The sequence below is a fragment of the Fundulus heteroclitus genome, chromosome 16 (genome assembly GCF_011125445.2).
Source record: "Fundulus heteroclitus isolate FHET01 chromosome 16, MU-UCD_Fhet_4.1, whole genome shotgun sequence".
Classification (NCBI taxonomy): domain Eukaryota; kingdom Metazoa; phylum Chordata; class Actinopteri; order Cyprinodontiformes; family Fundulidae; genus Fundulus; species Fundulus heteroclitus.
In genome coordinates this window covers 3,465,560-3,480,984 of record NC_046376.1, presented here as the reverse complement: position 1 = coordinate 3,480,984, position 15,425 = coordinate 3,465,560, and the positions used below count along the sequence as shown (strand labels likewise).

Here is a 15,425-nt window from a genome sequence, read left to right as displayed (position 1 = left end):
TCAGAGGCCAAGTTTGAAGTTTGAGTGAAAAATCACTATTAGGAAACGTGTGCAGAAATGAGTGAGTATGGGGGTCTTGCTCGGCGTAAGAAACTTTTTATATGCAAGCTTGGTACTGTCGGAAAGGGCGGATCAGACGGTCAAACGAGACCACTTAGGTCCTGATGGTCCAACCCCCAATAAGACTTAAAGACTAAGGTTGATTTGATTAGGCCATAAAGTGTACCTAATGAGCACCAGCAATGCTTTTCAATAGAGAGTCATGAGGAAACCGAAGGCCTCGAAAATCTAATGTGTTTGAGCTCACTGCTTGCACTGCACTGACCAACCCAGATGTACTTTACACCATTGAAAGGGCAGAAGGAAACGGGAGCCAATGTTTCAACCCGGTAGCTCCATCATGGTGCCACAAAGGGTAAAACCTTATGGCTTTGGCCTCCACTGGGACTCCAGAATAAACATGCGCTGCGGGGAATGTGATGCACGTGTAGGGTTGTAATTTTTACACTTCGTCCTTTAAAAGGTTCTTAAAAGGCCCTCCAAATATAAAGGTGATAGGTGGAGGGGAGCTACAGGGGTCAAAAGGTTAGCAAGTTGGTAACCAGAAGCAGCTCTAGGAAGGTCCTAGCTTTGCACACCTATAGATCTATGGAGAGAAGGAAGTGTGCCGAGTTAGGGCTGGATGAGCCAAGTATTTCATATGCTGTAAAATATGGCTAAAAAGAGATGCTGCAAAATAAAATTTTGTTGTATCCGGTACAATGATAATAGGTTTGTTCTTCTTCAGCTTCTGTTGGAGTATTGTATTACAGGTTCAATCATAACCAATAAAAACTACACATTCTTATTTTAGTTTGATCTAAATGTGTAGTGTTTGCAGGAGAGCAGTGATGAACACGTTTGTCGATCTGTTAGTGTAAAAAACAACAGATGTTGTTCAAACATGAGGGTTCTGACAGGTTCTGGAAAAGTGGTGGATGTTCTGTTGGCATGTACCAATGAAAGAATGTCGGAGTTTGAAGTATTTACAAAAAACCTGCCAGCTGAACTGCCTTGGCTTTAAGGACACATTCACAGCGCTTACACCACAGACAACAATCTGACCTTTTTCAAAAAGCTGTTGTTAAGATGCTTCACCTGAGAAATTAGCCTCCAACGTAAGCAGGTTCTAACCAACTCATTCAACTCAGGACCTTCTATAGCGGGAGTCTGTCCTCCCCTATGGTCTCATTTCTGTTCTCAAGCTATATCAACTGCTGGAGAGAAATCAGTGGAGAAAGATTGTCAATACCTAGAAGAAGTCATTGTTCTGCCTCTCTCCATTCTTCTGGAGATCACCCATTAACAGTGTGTTCACAAAACCATCTACATTATTAATGACCTTCAGCATCGCTCCCATGGTCGGTTTGTTACCCCTACCCTTTAGAGAAAGATGCAACAGAATTTGAATGGTTTCTTTTTCTGGTTTTGGCTTGAAATTTGACTATCTTGACTTATTTTTATAAGTCATATTTAATATTATCAGTCTTATTTAATATTTCAGAAAGGCCACCCATCCATCCATCCATCCATCTCCTCGACCCGCTTATGTCATGTTCCTGACAAAATAAAAATCTCCTGCAAGTAATAATCACAGAAACCAAAGGAAAGTTTGAAAGGTTTATTGGTAAATCTGCACAGTGAGATGATTCTTCTTGTTTTAGATCAAGAATCCAGGACGGCACTAGGGGAGAGGTTAGTGTGTTACTGTCTGAAACTGAAATGGGTCTAGAATTTGTTGTAAAAGAAGTGGAGTTGGTTTCTTACTGGTGCACAGGTGGTGAACTCATCAGCAGAGGCTGAGGTTGGCAACAGATTGATGATTGGTTGAAGTAGTTATTGTCTCTTTCTGTCCTTCTCTTCAAGGTTGGAGGTTTGGGCGATGGAGAGTGCACCAGGAGGTGAGTGACCAATAAGTTACAGATGAGCCTTTGAGTCAGGAGGGTGGCCAGAGGAGTGGTGTGGAGAGTCTTAGGGAGAATTCTTCAAACAGACTAAGAGAACAACAAACAATTTGTTGGAGTCGAATAACCTGTTAAAATGACAAAGGGAGCATATTTTTGGTAAGGAGAGAGTGCAAAGATAAGTGTAAGAACCCCATAAATCTTAGGCACAAAGAGGAAGAGAGCCTGATTACCTCATGTGCGAGGACAACAACCTGGCATCTGCCTCCAGAAACTTGGTCCTATTTCATGGGAGAGGAAAGTAAGTTTCTACCTGAAACTGAAATTGGTGTAAAATGTGTTGTAAAACTTTGTGATTGTCTACTTTTGTCCTTGAAGTTTTTGATTGGTGAAACCAACTTTGGAGGATGTAAGGGCAGGAGTGCGGTCAGAGAAGCGGTGTGGAGGTTCTTAAGGAGATTTCTCAGAACAGACGCAGAGAATGGAAGTCAGTACTTTAGAATCAATTATCTGAGCATTGAGAAGGAAAACAGATTTATATTAATGAGATACAGCAAAAGGAAATGTAACAACTCAGGAATCTTAGTTACACAGAAGAAGAGATTTTGATTACCTCTTGTAAATGTGAAGACTCCTTTGGGAAATCCAGTCCTATTTAAGATGAGACATAGGTGGGTTAGTATCTGAAACTGAAATGGGTTGAGAACCGGTTGTAGGAGGAGGGGAGACAGTGTCGTACTAGTGCAGAGGAATTGAGGATATCCACTGAGGCTGAGGTTGGTCAGGAGATTGGTGGAGTTAATGATTGTCTCCTTCGGGAGACAATCATTAACTTACATTTCAAATGGGTTGAAATGTAAGATTTCAAGAAGTCCATGATACACAGAAGAGTAGTGTCTGATTACCACTTGTGTGAGCAGAACATCTGAAGTCTCCCTCAGGAAACTCTGTCCTATTTAAGGTGAGACATAGGTGGGTTAGTATCTGAAACTGAAATGGGTTGAGAACCGGTTGTAGGAGGAGGGGAGACAGTGTCGTACTAGTGCAGAGGAAGTGAGGATATCCACTGAGGCTGAGGTTGGTCAGGAGATTGGTGGAGTTAACTATTGTCTCCTTCGGTCCTTCTTTTCCTTGTGGACGTTGTGGATCGGCAAAATGTTGGAGGGTGGACTGGCAGGTGGTGAGAGAGTGATGAGTTATCATGGAGCACTTGAGCCAGGAGAGCAGACAGAGGAGCGGTGTAGAGGTTCTTAAGGAGAGTTCTGAAAAAAGACACATAACAATAACAATACGTTGGAATCCAATGTCTGAGAATTGACAAAGACAAACAGATTTCTCTAAGGGAGGGACAGCAACAAGAAATGTAAGATTTCAAGAAGTCCATGATACACAGAAGAGCAGTGTCTGATTACCACTTGTGTGAGCAGAACATCTGAAGTGTCCCTCAGGAAACTCTGTCCTATTTAAGGTGAGACATAGGTGGGTTAGTATCTGAAACTGAAATGGGTTGAGAACCGGTTGTAGGAGGAGGGGAGACAGTGTCGTACTAGTGCAGAGGAAGTGAGGATATCCACTGAGGCTGAGGTTGGTCAGGAGATTGGTGGAGTTAATGATTGTCTCCTTCGGTCCTTCGTTTCCTAGTGGAAGTTGTGTATCGGCTAAATGTTGGAGGGTGAACTGGCAGGTGGTGAGAGAGCGATGAGTTATCGAGGAGCCCTTGAGCCAGGAGAGCAGACAGAGGAGCGGTGTAGAGGTTCTTTAGGAGAGTTCGGAAAAAAGACACAGGGAATGAATAACAATACGTTGGAATCCAATGTCTGACCATCGACAATAAAAACAGATTTCTCTAAGGGAGGGACAGCAACAAGAAATGTAGGAATTCAAGAAATCTATGATACACAGAAGAGTAGTGCCTGATTACCACTTGTGTGAGCAGAACATCTGAAGTCTCCCTCAGGAAACTCTGTCCTATTTAAGGTGAGACATAGGTGGGTTAGTATCTGAAACTGAAATGGGTTGAGAACCGGTTGTAGGAGGAGGGGAGACAGTGTCGTACTGGTGCAGAGGAAGTGAGGATATCCACTGAGGCTGAGGTTGGTCAGGAGATTCCGTCCGTCCGTCCGTCTTCTTCCGCTTATCCGGGGTCGGGTCGCGGGGGTAGCAGCTTCAGTAGGGAGGCCCAGACGTCCCTCTCCCCAGCCACTTGGGCCAGCTCCTCAGGAGGAATCCCAAGGCGTTCCCAGGCCAGCCGGGAGACATAGTCCCTCCAGCGTGTCCTGGGTCTTCCCCTGGGCCTCCTCCCGGTGGGACGTGCCCGGAACACCTCACCAGGGAGGCGTCCAGGAGGCATCCTGACCAGATGCCCGAGCCACCTCAACTGGCTCCTCTCGACGTGGAGGAGCAGCGGCTCTACTCTGAGTCCTCCCTGGATGACTGAGCTCCTCACCCTATCTCTAAGGGAGAGCCCAGACACACTACGGAGAAAACTCATTTCAGCCGCTTGTATCCGGGATCTCGTTCTTTCGGTCACGACCCAAAGCTCGTGACCATAGATGAGGGTAGGAACGTAGATCCTACCCTCATCTATGGTCAGGAGATTGGTGGAGTTAATGATTGTCTCCTTCGGTCCTTCGTTTCCTAGTGGAAGTTGTGTATCGGCTAAATGTTGGAGGGTGAACTGGCAGGTGGTGAGAGAGCGATGAGTTATCGAGGAGCCCTTGAGCCAGGAGAGCAGACAGAGGAGCGGTGTAGAGGTTCTTTAGGAGAGTTCGGAAAAAAGACACAGGGAATGAATAACAATACGTTGGAATCCAATGTCTGACCATCGACAATAAAAACAGATTTCTCTAAGGGAGGGACAGCAACAAGAAATGTAGGAATTCAAGAAATCTATGATACACAGAAGAGTAGTGCCTGATTACCACTTGTGTGAGCAGAACATCTGAAGTCTCCCTCAGGAAACTCGGTCCTATTTAAGGTGAGACATAGGTGGGTTAGTATCTGAAACTGAAATGGGTTGAGAACAGGTTGTAGAAGGAGAGAAGACAGTGTCATACTAGTGCAGAGGAAGTGAGCATATCCACTGAGGCTGAGTTTGGTCAGGAGATTGGTGGAGTTAACTATTGTCTCCTTCGGTCCTTCTTTTCCTTGTGGACGTTGTGGATCGGCAAAATGTTGGAGGGTGGACTGGCAGGTGGTGAGAGAGTGATGAGTTATCAAGGAGCACTTGAGCCAGTAGAGCAGACAGAGGAGCGGTGTAGAGGTTCTTAAGGAGAGTTCTGAAAAAAGACACAGAGGATGAATAACAATACGTTGGAATCCAATGTCTGAGCATTGACAAAGAAAACAGATTTCTTTAAGGGAGGGACAGCAACAAGAAATTTAAGAATTCAAGAAATCTATGATACACAGAAGAAGAGCATCTGATTACCACTTGTGTCAGCAGAACAATCTGAAGTCTCCCTCAGGTAACCGAGTCCTATTTAAGGCGAGACATAGTTGGGTTTTATCTGAAACTGAAATGGGTTGAGAATGTGATGTAAAAGATGGGGTGATGGTTTCTTACTGGTGCAGAGGAGGAGAGGATATATGCAGATAATGAAGTTGGCAGGAAATTGGTGGAGTGAATGATTCTTATCAGTATCCTGGAGGAGAGGTAATGGGATTAGTATCTGAAACTGCAATGATTTGATAATGTGTTGTAAAAGGAGTGGTGAAGATGTCTTACTGTTGCAGATGAGGCGATGATATCCACAGAGGCTGAGGGCGGCACAGGATTGGTGTGTGGTGGAGTTGGTGATTGTCTCCTTCTTTCCATCTTTTCTAAGTTGGAGTTGTGGATTGGTGAAAGGTTTGATGGGTGCACTTGGAGGTGATTTACTATGCATTATATAGGAGGATTGTACCATAAGGGTCTCCAGAAAAACAGTTTGGTGATTCTGAAAAAGTGTCAGACTTGGGTTTGAATTCCTCTTGTGGCAGGAAAGGCATATGGCTTAAGATATGTCAAGTCTAAATGAAAGTTGTACTGGCTTGCTGTACTGACCCCTGAATAGGGGAGCTACTTAAAATAATCCTCCAGTCTGAGAGGATTTCATGAGCAGGGGTCAATATCCAGTAGTCAACAGGTGATGGGTTAGCTTACACGCTGGTTAGGTCACCAGTCCACCACAGCTGTATTTACCATTTTTTAGGAATCATAAGTATGAGTTTTTTGTTTTTTCAATGACCTCAGGCAGGAAGGTAATTGTAAGGTTATGGCTGGATTTTGGTTTTTTAATCAATCTGTTTTGTTCCATACTTTAACGAGTGTCACAAGACAGAGAAGATTTAAAGCTCTGACTAATAGCAGTGGTTGAAGTTAGTTTTAAAGAAACAATAAAAAAAGAGTTGGGAGCCTTAACCAAAATAAACAAAATGAAGAAGCCTCAGACCAGCCAACCAGCTGATGATCACATCTGGGCCATCTCCCTGCCAATTCAAATGCTAGAACCCAAAGAGCAGAAAACAGGACTACTGCTAACTCCCAACTCAATTACAAAAAACAAATTCTTTAAAAGCATGGCTTGTTGACTGGCATGCTGGGGGATATAGAAGGGAGGAGCTGGGACCAAAGCTTTTCCCACATTTTGGTCAAAATGTCTACCTCAGATCATGTAAAATAATCAAGATGTTTTAATAGAAAATTTTCAAAGTCACGCTGGATGTTTAAAATTTGTAATGGAGCGAGGTGAATCCTTAACATTTTAAAATAGCCTCTCCATTCTTCCAAACAGTCTCGATGCTCAGAGGGGATCCCCACCCTGATGCTCCTTCCCACCTGCCACACCCGGAGAGCCAGACCGTTGCTGCTTTGACCTTTTCCTGTGTGACTCTGGCTCCTTCGTCCGAATGGGCACAGAGGCGATGCTTCTTTGTGGCTGTGTCCTCTCTTTGCTGCCAGCAGCCTGCAGCTTTGGCAGGCTCTTCTTCTGCCATCTGGATCACAGCCACGGGGGGAATCTGCTTGTGCTTCCTCACCAGCAAGTTCATGGAGGTCTATATGGCGTCTTTGAAGGGTGCAAGGGTGAGCTAATGATTGGCAACATCTTTCTTTGCTGCTTGTATGTTGCAGCTCACCCCATTAAGAGCTCAACCTCCCTTACTGGTAAGTACGGGAATTGTAAGGAGCCAGGCTGCGCCCACTGGTCTACGGCAGCACTGCACTCTTTGACCAGGTGCCTCACCGACTCAGGCGCGCCACAACCAGGTCGGGAGTAAGTAGATACAGTTGACATGCCCTGGGAGTGCATGACGGTCCTGACTGGGAGAATCCCATGAGCCATCATTCATGATATGTTATGAAGACTGTTTTAAAGAATAGGATAGTTCATAGTTGGTCACACTTTAAAAGAGACATCCAGCTGTTGTTGGGTGAGAGATGGGGTTTACCCTGGAGATATCACCAGTCCATCAAAGAGGTATCAGAGGTGACCAGCTTTTTTTCAATGTATCTCAGACATAGAGGTAATGGTAAGCTTTCAGACTGGTTTCCTATTAAATAACCTGTTCGTGTCCATATATTAAATTGGGTCCCAGGACACAGAACATGTACATTTCTGACCAATAGCAATGGTTGGACTGAGGTTAAATAAAATTTTAAATAAAAATGAGTCCAGCGCCGAGTGAATCTGTTAGCAGTGTTTTAGCAAGGGTAGGGAGCGTGACTCATGTCTAGAGGTACCAGTCCTCAACGCAGCTGACCTGTGCTTGAGTCCTCATGGAGAGACAGATCTTTGCTTCATGTCTCTCTGTCCCATTTTCTTTTCCATGTAATAAACACTAGTGCCTCAAACAAACTAGGGGTTTAACATCAAGTGATCCCCAAAAGGTTTTAAGCTTTACCTGAAAACTTACTTCAACCACTTCTACCAAGGACAACAGTGGCACAGGAGCTAAGAGATGGCCCTGCAACCAGTGGGTTGTTTTGTCCTTGAGAAAGATACTTCACCTGCTTTGCCTGCTAATGGTGGTCAGAGGGCCCGATGGTAGATTAGATTAGATTCAACTTTGTTGTCATTACACAGGTACAGGTACAAGGCAACGAAATGCAGTTCAGATCTAACTAGAAGTGCAATAGCAGCAAGTGCAGGATAAACAATGGTTCCATAAGTACAGGACATGGGTTTTTACTGAATAAATATAGAGATGGATACTATACAGTTGTATTTTATGGAAGCCTGGCTTCTGTTAATCTGCCCCAGGGTAACTGTGGCTGCAATGAAGTTTACCACCACCAGCGTGTAAATGAATGGGTGCATGACTGAAAGTAGTTTAAAGCGCTATGGGCTTGTCAGACTTGATAAAGCGCTATACAAGTACAGATCATTTGCCATTTACTAGAAGGAGGCCCTGAAACATATGGGCACATGGAGGATACCAGCAATGGCAGTTTAAATCAATCACAGCTACAGCCACTGACCAAAAAACAGAATCACCAAGTCAGCACCCAGTAGAAATAATCCAGTTTGGTTTTATTCTCCTCCACAGGCAGACCACAGGCAGGTGTCAAAATGAATCATACAGGAAGCCGCTAAGTCCATATAAGCCCTCAGGGGGCATAAGTGATGACATTATGAGTGAGGTGATGGTGTCACAGGTAGTTACCGGTGTGTCCGGGAGTCAGCTGGAACAGTGAGCAAAGGTCAGCAGACACAGAGAAAGACTCGTAGACGCATCAGACAGCACCACCAGCAGGTGGTGGAGTTGGACAGGGTTGTATTGCATGCGTTCATGGAGCTGTTTGTAGAAATCCATTAACCTGGCTAATGAGACATACAGATGTCACAGTGACCAAAGATGGGACCAGACATCTGTATGCCCCACATGCCAGGTAATGGCATGAAACACTCACACAGGCTCATTACTTAACATGTGGAGTATAAAGATGTCATGGTAAACCATGTTGGAACCAGACATCTATATTCCCCACATGTAAGGCAATGGCATTAAATGCCCACCAAGTCCCGTTCCTTGGAATGTAGGGAGTATAGATGTCTGGATCCAATATTGGGCCTCAATTAACATCCATTCTCCTCACATGCCAAGAAATGGCATATAACACCCACCTGGGCTCAATGTCCTCCAAGTGGGGCTTATAGATCTCTGATTCCAACATTGTTTACCATGACAACTACATGGTCCACATCACAGACAATGACACGACAGACCCACAAAGCCTAATTAATTCACAATACGATGTCATGGTAAACAATGTTTGAACCAGACATGTATATTCTCCACATGCCAAGCAATGGCACAGAATGCCCACCCAGTCCCAATCCCTGGCATGTGGGGAGTACAGACGTCTGGATCCAACATTAGTCCACGATAGCTATGTTTACATGCACAGAAATTTCAAAATTGGATTAAAATGTATTTGGATTATTCCATTTATATGGGTAAACAATTAATTAATTAAATCATAATGTGCATGTATATGCACCTGAATTTATTCAGAATATAACCACTCTGACATACGCAGTTCTCAAATTTCCCCCCAAAAAACAGAAGTACATCTGTCTTTGCTAAACTACAGAAATAGTAAACAAAGCAGTATTATACAAATATGTTTGTCTTCAGAGCTCCAAGAATGGACTGGTACAATGTTCTAATTACGGTGGAAACGTTACTGAGTAAGCGACAATTTTGAGCTCATTTATGTATCAAACAGAAAAGTTGCATCGGGAACCGCGACAGTTTTACTTCCTGACGTATTTCCGCTAACATTGGAAAACCTCACGTTAACGTTGATCGCGAGGCAGGTGGTGAATTGGGGTGGGGGCGGTGGGAAGACAACAAGTTTCGGGGGGTTATGTACGCCGACAATTTTTGCGCGGACGACTAGCGGACCGGGGAGGGTCTGTGGTTGTACGCCGACAATTTTTGCGCGGACGACTGCCGGACCTGGGGGGTGGGTCTGGGGTTGTACGGCGGCAATTTTTGCGCGGACGACGGGTGGACCGGGAGGGGGGGGGTTTGGGGTTGTACAACGACAATTTTTGCGCGGACGACTGGCGGACCAGGAGGGGGGGGGGGGGGGGGTTGGGGTTGTACGCCGACAATTTTTGCGCGGACGACGGGCGGACCGGGAGGGGGGGGGGGGGTGTTGAGGTGGTACGACGCCATTTTTTGCCCGGATAACTGGCGGACAGGGGGGTGGGGATCCGAGGTTGTACGCCGACAATTTTTGGGCGGACGACTGGCGGACCGGGAGGGGGGAGGGGTGTGGGTTGGGGTTGTACGCCGACAATTTTTGCGCGGACGACTGGCGGACCGGGGGGGGGTCTGTGGTTGTACGCCGACAATTTTTGGGGGGACGACTGGCGGACCGGAAGGGGGAGGGGGGATTGGGGTTGTACGCCGACATTTTTTGGGCGGACGACAGGCGGAGGGGGGGGGGGGGATGGGGTAGACGACAAGTTTTGCGGCAGAAGACAGGGGAGAGCTTGGGGGGTTAGCGAGACAGTTTGGGTGAGCAGACGACTGGGCGGGAGCGTTTTTGGTGGGGCCGTTTTTTATCCATGTTTTTTTGTCTGTTTTTTCCCTGCCATTCACTATATGCACGCGCAAAAGCAACAACAAAAAAACGCGTGTTAATGTCATATAAACATGCAAGCATATCGAGTTAGTTTTTTGTTTTTTTGGAATGTTGGCGAGGCGGTAGCGTGAGTTTAGTGCTGCGGGAAACACTGCTGCCAAGCATTCATATGCTTGCTGATCGGAGGATCAATCAGCATAAACCACCCCTCTCATTTGGTATACAATTAAATTTTGACTGAGCTTAATTCGATTATCATATTCCAATTGGCTTGTTTATATGACGCTTTCGACCGTTTATTCCTATTACTGTTGTCCATGTAAACATAGCTAATGACATCTGTGGGTCCCACATACCAGACAATGGCACTGTCGAAATGGGATATAAAAATGTCATGATGACCAATGTTGGAACCAAACCTATGTATTCCCCACATGCCAGGGAATGGCACCCACTGAGTCTCATTCCATGACATTTGGGGCTTACATATGTCTGGATAATGTACTGGAACACAATAAAATATCTATGCCGGGCAATGGCACAAAACACCCACCCAGACTCATTGTCTGGTTCCAACATTGGAATCCTTGAAAACTGTACTCCCCACATGCTGGGACATGGCAAAAATTTCCCACCCAGATTCCATGCCTGGCCTTTGGGGTGTACATACATCTGAGCCACAATAACATTTGTACACCCCACATGCCAGTCAATAGCATGAGTCGCCCACCCAGGCTCAATGTCTGTTATGAGGGGTGTACAAATATCTTGATAGAATATTGGGTAACAATAACATCTGTCTGCCCACACATACCAGGCAAGAACACAAAACACTTGCTCAGGCTCATTGTTTGGCACATAGCACATATAGATGTCTGGTTATAGCATTACTAACCATGACAACTGTAGGTCCCAAATGCCAGACAACAGCTTGAAACACCCACTCAGGCTCATTCCCTAGCATGTGGCCATAAAGATATCATGGTGGCAAATGGAGCAACCAGACATCTGTAAGCCCCACATGCCTGGCAAAAACATTAAATGCTCACCCTGGCTCATTGCCTGCCATGTGGGGCATACAGATCTTTAGTCCCAGTATTAAAAAAGCACGATAACAGTAAGCTCCACATATCAGGCAATGGCACAAAACACCAACTCAGACTCATTACTTAGTATGTGGGGTATACAGATATCTCGGTGGTCAATGGAGGAACCCACATCTGTATGCCCCACATGTGCTGCATACACACTAAATTCCAAACCGTTCTTACTACCATGATAACAGAAAGCTCAACATATCAGGCAATAGCACAGAACACCAACCCAGATTCATTACCTAGTATGTAGGGTATACAAATATTGTGGTGGTCAATGGAGGAGCCCCACATCTGTATGCCCCACATGCACTGCATACACACTAAATTCCAAACCATTCTCACTACCATAACAGAAAGCTCAACATATCAGGCAATAGCACAAAACACCAACCCAGATTCATTACCTAGTATGTGGGGTATACAGATACTGTGGTGGTCAATGGAGGAACCCCCACATCTGTATGCCCCACATGTGCTGAACAGACACTAAATTCCAAACCATTCTCACTACCATGATAACAGAAAGCTCAACATATCAGGCAATAGCACAAAACACTACATTATTTACTTAGTATGTGGGGTATACAAATATTGTGGCGGTTAATGGAGGAACCTCACATCTGTATGCCCCACATGTGCTGAACAGACACTAAATTCCAAACTGTTCTCACTAACTGGCATGTAGGGCTTACAGACATCTGATACTAAAATTGATCTCCATGACAGCTGTATGCCCCACACACCAAGCAAAGGTAAGAAAGGCCTTTCAGGCTTCTTGCTTCATATATGAGATGTACAGATGTCTGATTCCACTATTAGTGTTTTGATTTATTGGTGTTTATATTTTATTTTTCTTTGTGTCTTGACTATGATAATTTTCTTCTTAGGTTCTGCCTAATCTAGTTCTTTTATCTGTTTGTTGTGGTATTAAGGTGTTGCCAAATTAGTTCCTTTCCTTAGGCTATTTATTGTGTGGTGTATTGCTTTGGTTGATTCTTTTGTGTTGTATTTGTAGTCATGTTACATTTATATTGTTAAATGTCTGTTTGACAACGGATCTAGTTTGGAGTGCTGTGTGGCACGTTTTTTAATGAAAAGAGGGAGCGCGCAAGGAACGTAGTCAGTGTGAAGCTGGCTTAAGTCTCAGCTGATTCAAATCTCACCTGATTGCTCTCCATTCTCTCTCCTTTAGCTGCAACTCACCTTCACTGATTAGCCCTTCTGCTTTGCCTGTCATTTCTCTTCAGACTATATAAGCTTAGCAGTTTGTTTTTCTACCCACTCCATCCTCCTGTAATAATAGCCGTTTCAACATTTTTCTGTCTGGTCCTTTGTAAAAGCTCTGTTCTCCTTGCAGCAGCATCATGACATAAGATTCCAGTCGAAACTCGAATCAAGTAGACATGGGCTTCAAGAGGTTTAAGATCAGTATGGGTAGTTACTGCATGAGCGGCTCCTCAAAGGCCCTAGTTCACCATTTAAAGACTAGATGTGGCAAACACTTCAAGAGCTGAGTGGAGGAATGTGATGCTTTTGTTCCCGCTGCCAAGAATTTGTCCAGGTCTTCTGTCCCTGCTTCCAAGGGTATAGCTAATGTCTCTGCTTTCGGGGATCCAGCTGACACTTCCTGCTTGCCTGCTGCTTCATCCTCGTTTCTCAAAAGAAGCGACACCATAAGACCTTCAAGCCCGTTCAGGATAATCAAGGGGGCTGGATGGTTCCTTTCTGGATGTCCATAGCAGCAAAGCTGTTGTGCTCTGTACTGTGGTTTTCATCAGAGCATATTGATCTACTACATGAGAGCCCAAGACCCTACTTCATGCCACCTGACAGCCCAAGACTCAATTCATCGTAACCCCAGAGTCCCCTCCTGACTGCCAAAGAGTCTCCTCATTGTCACCTCAGTCTGCTCAATGTCACTCCAGGGTCCACTCGTCTCCTCAGAGCCCAAAACCCCAGACTGTTGTGTCTCCAGAACCAGTGTGGGGGTATGTCTGTTTCCCTTCCCCAGGCAGGGTGTGACAGGTGCTGCAGGCTGACAGGTGCAACTTGTCAAGAGCCAATCAGGAACTGGATAAAGGGGAGCAGTTTCCGACAACAAATGCCAATTCTAAGCCTTGGATCTTTGGAATTTTCTTCGCTGTTGTATTCTGGTTCCAATCCTCGCTTCCAGGTCATCGTTGTTCTCCTCCGGGATTACCTGTGATCAAATCCCTGTGCAAGGTATTCCATCTCCAGCCTGTCCACTCTCAAACGTTCAGCAGCAAGGAAGAACATTGCAATTACCCAGCTGCCACCAATTTCTGTTTTGAGACATACCTACCTCTGTCTTGAGTTTCATGTTTATGAGAAGTTTGACGGTGTCTGAGATCAATTGGGTAGAGAAAGAAGTTGAAAGTGAGGGTTTTAAGAGGGAATACTGTAGGTACCAGTGGAGAAGGGGAGGGGTGGTTGTGAATGAGCAGTTAATGGTTTGCTTTTTTGTATTAAAAAATGTCATTAAGTTATTGCACTTAACTATTGTGAATGTGGAGGTAATGTTATCTTGTGGTTTGGTGTGTTTTGGAAATGTAGAAAATAGAGTGCTGGGGTTTGAGGAATTAGAATGAATAATGTCTGAGTAGAATTTTAGATTTGAGTGCCAAGTTGTGAGTGTTGGCAGAATCTTTAAAAGCTCTGGAAAGGACAGTGAGACCAGTTTTTTCTATAAAGATGTTCAAATGTTCTGTGATTCTTTTAGAGTTCGGGGAGTTTAGATGTGTACCATTGGACTGAGGTGGAAAATGAGACTGTAGCTGTTTTAAGAGGGGCTAACTGATTAAGGACGGGAGAGAGAGTGTGGTTGTAAAAATTGACCAGATCAATGATTGTGGGATCAGAGGGAAGGTGAGATAGAGATTACAGTGGATGAAGAGGAACAAAGTGTGTTTGGAGAGAGTGACTTCCGGTTCTTATTGTCCGTGTGGGTTTGGAGGGGGGGGGGGTGCTAATGTCCAAAGTAATTGCCAGATGGTCAGAAATTGTGAGGTCAGTAAGTCACAAATTATTAATGGCAACATGGAGACTTGAGCAAACCAGGTTCCATATGTGTCCATGTGTATGAGTGGGTGAACTGACATGCTGTGTGAGCTGGAGACAGTTTAAGGTGTCCAAGAAATCACATGTTAATATAGCTGTGGGGGGTGTGGATGTTAAAGTCACCAGGAAGCAGGTCAGATGGAGAGATGGAGGATAGCTGTGTGACAAAATCTATGAAATCTGAAATAAATGAGGTCCATGGTTTAGGGGGGCAGTAGTTGACATCAGCAATGAGTGACTAGGCACCGGGCAATCTGAAGGCAAGATGTTGAAGAAAATTCAACCAAGATGGAGATGGGGCAGAGTGAGAGGTCACTGTGATGCATTACAGTGATGCCTCCTACTCGTCATTCCAAATGGGGGTTATCAAAATTAGAGTATCCAGGTATCCAGTATCTTTATCACCACCATCCACATATCTGGATCAATCATCACCATCAATGGCTCCTGATCCGTCACTACCATTAGTACCTCGTGTTAAATCTCATCTTCATCCCAGCCTTTTTTTCCTGATCCCAGTTCTCCAAAGGTTTCAGAACAAGCTACTTTGTGTTATTCATCTCAATTCTCTGACATGGTTGTCCAGGTGAACCTACCTCTGCCGTCATTGCCAGAGCTCCATGGAGACACAAACCGGCTTCCTGCTCTCCAGGGCTGCGTCAGTGGATCTCCAGGCCTCTATGTTGCTCTCCAGAGTACCACCTTGGTCTCAGGTCTCCAGAGCTACCT

The 15,425-nt window shown here is 45.0% G+C and overlaps 1 long non-coding RNA gene across 1 annotated transcript; it reads right to left on the bottom strand.

Moving 5' to 3' along the window:
- Positions 1–1,645: 1,645 nt before the first annotated feature.
- LOC118566293 lies at positions 1,646–2,625 on the bottom strand. The gene is made up of 4 exons (XR_004932930.1): positions 2,308–2,625; positions 2,177–2,224; positions 1,807–2,033; positions 1,646–1,723 (listed from the first exon to the last, which is right to left on the bottom strand). It is a non-coding gene; the product is annotated as an uncharacterized LOC118566293 (long non-coding RNA).
- Between the last annotated feature and the right edge of the window lie 12,800 nt (positions 2,626–15,425).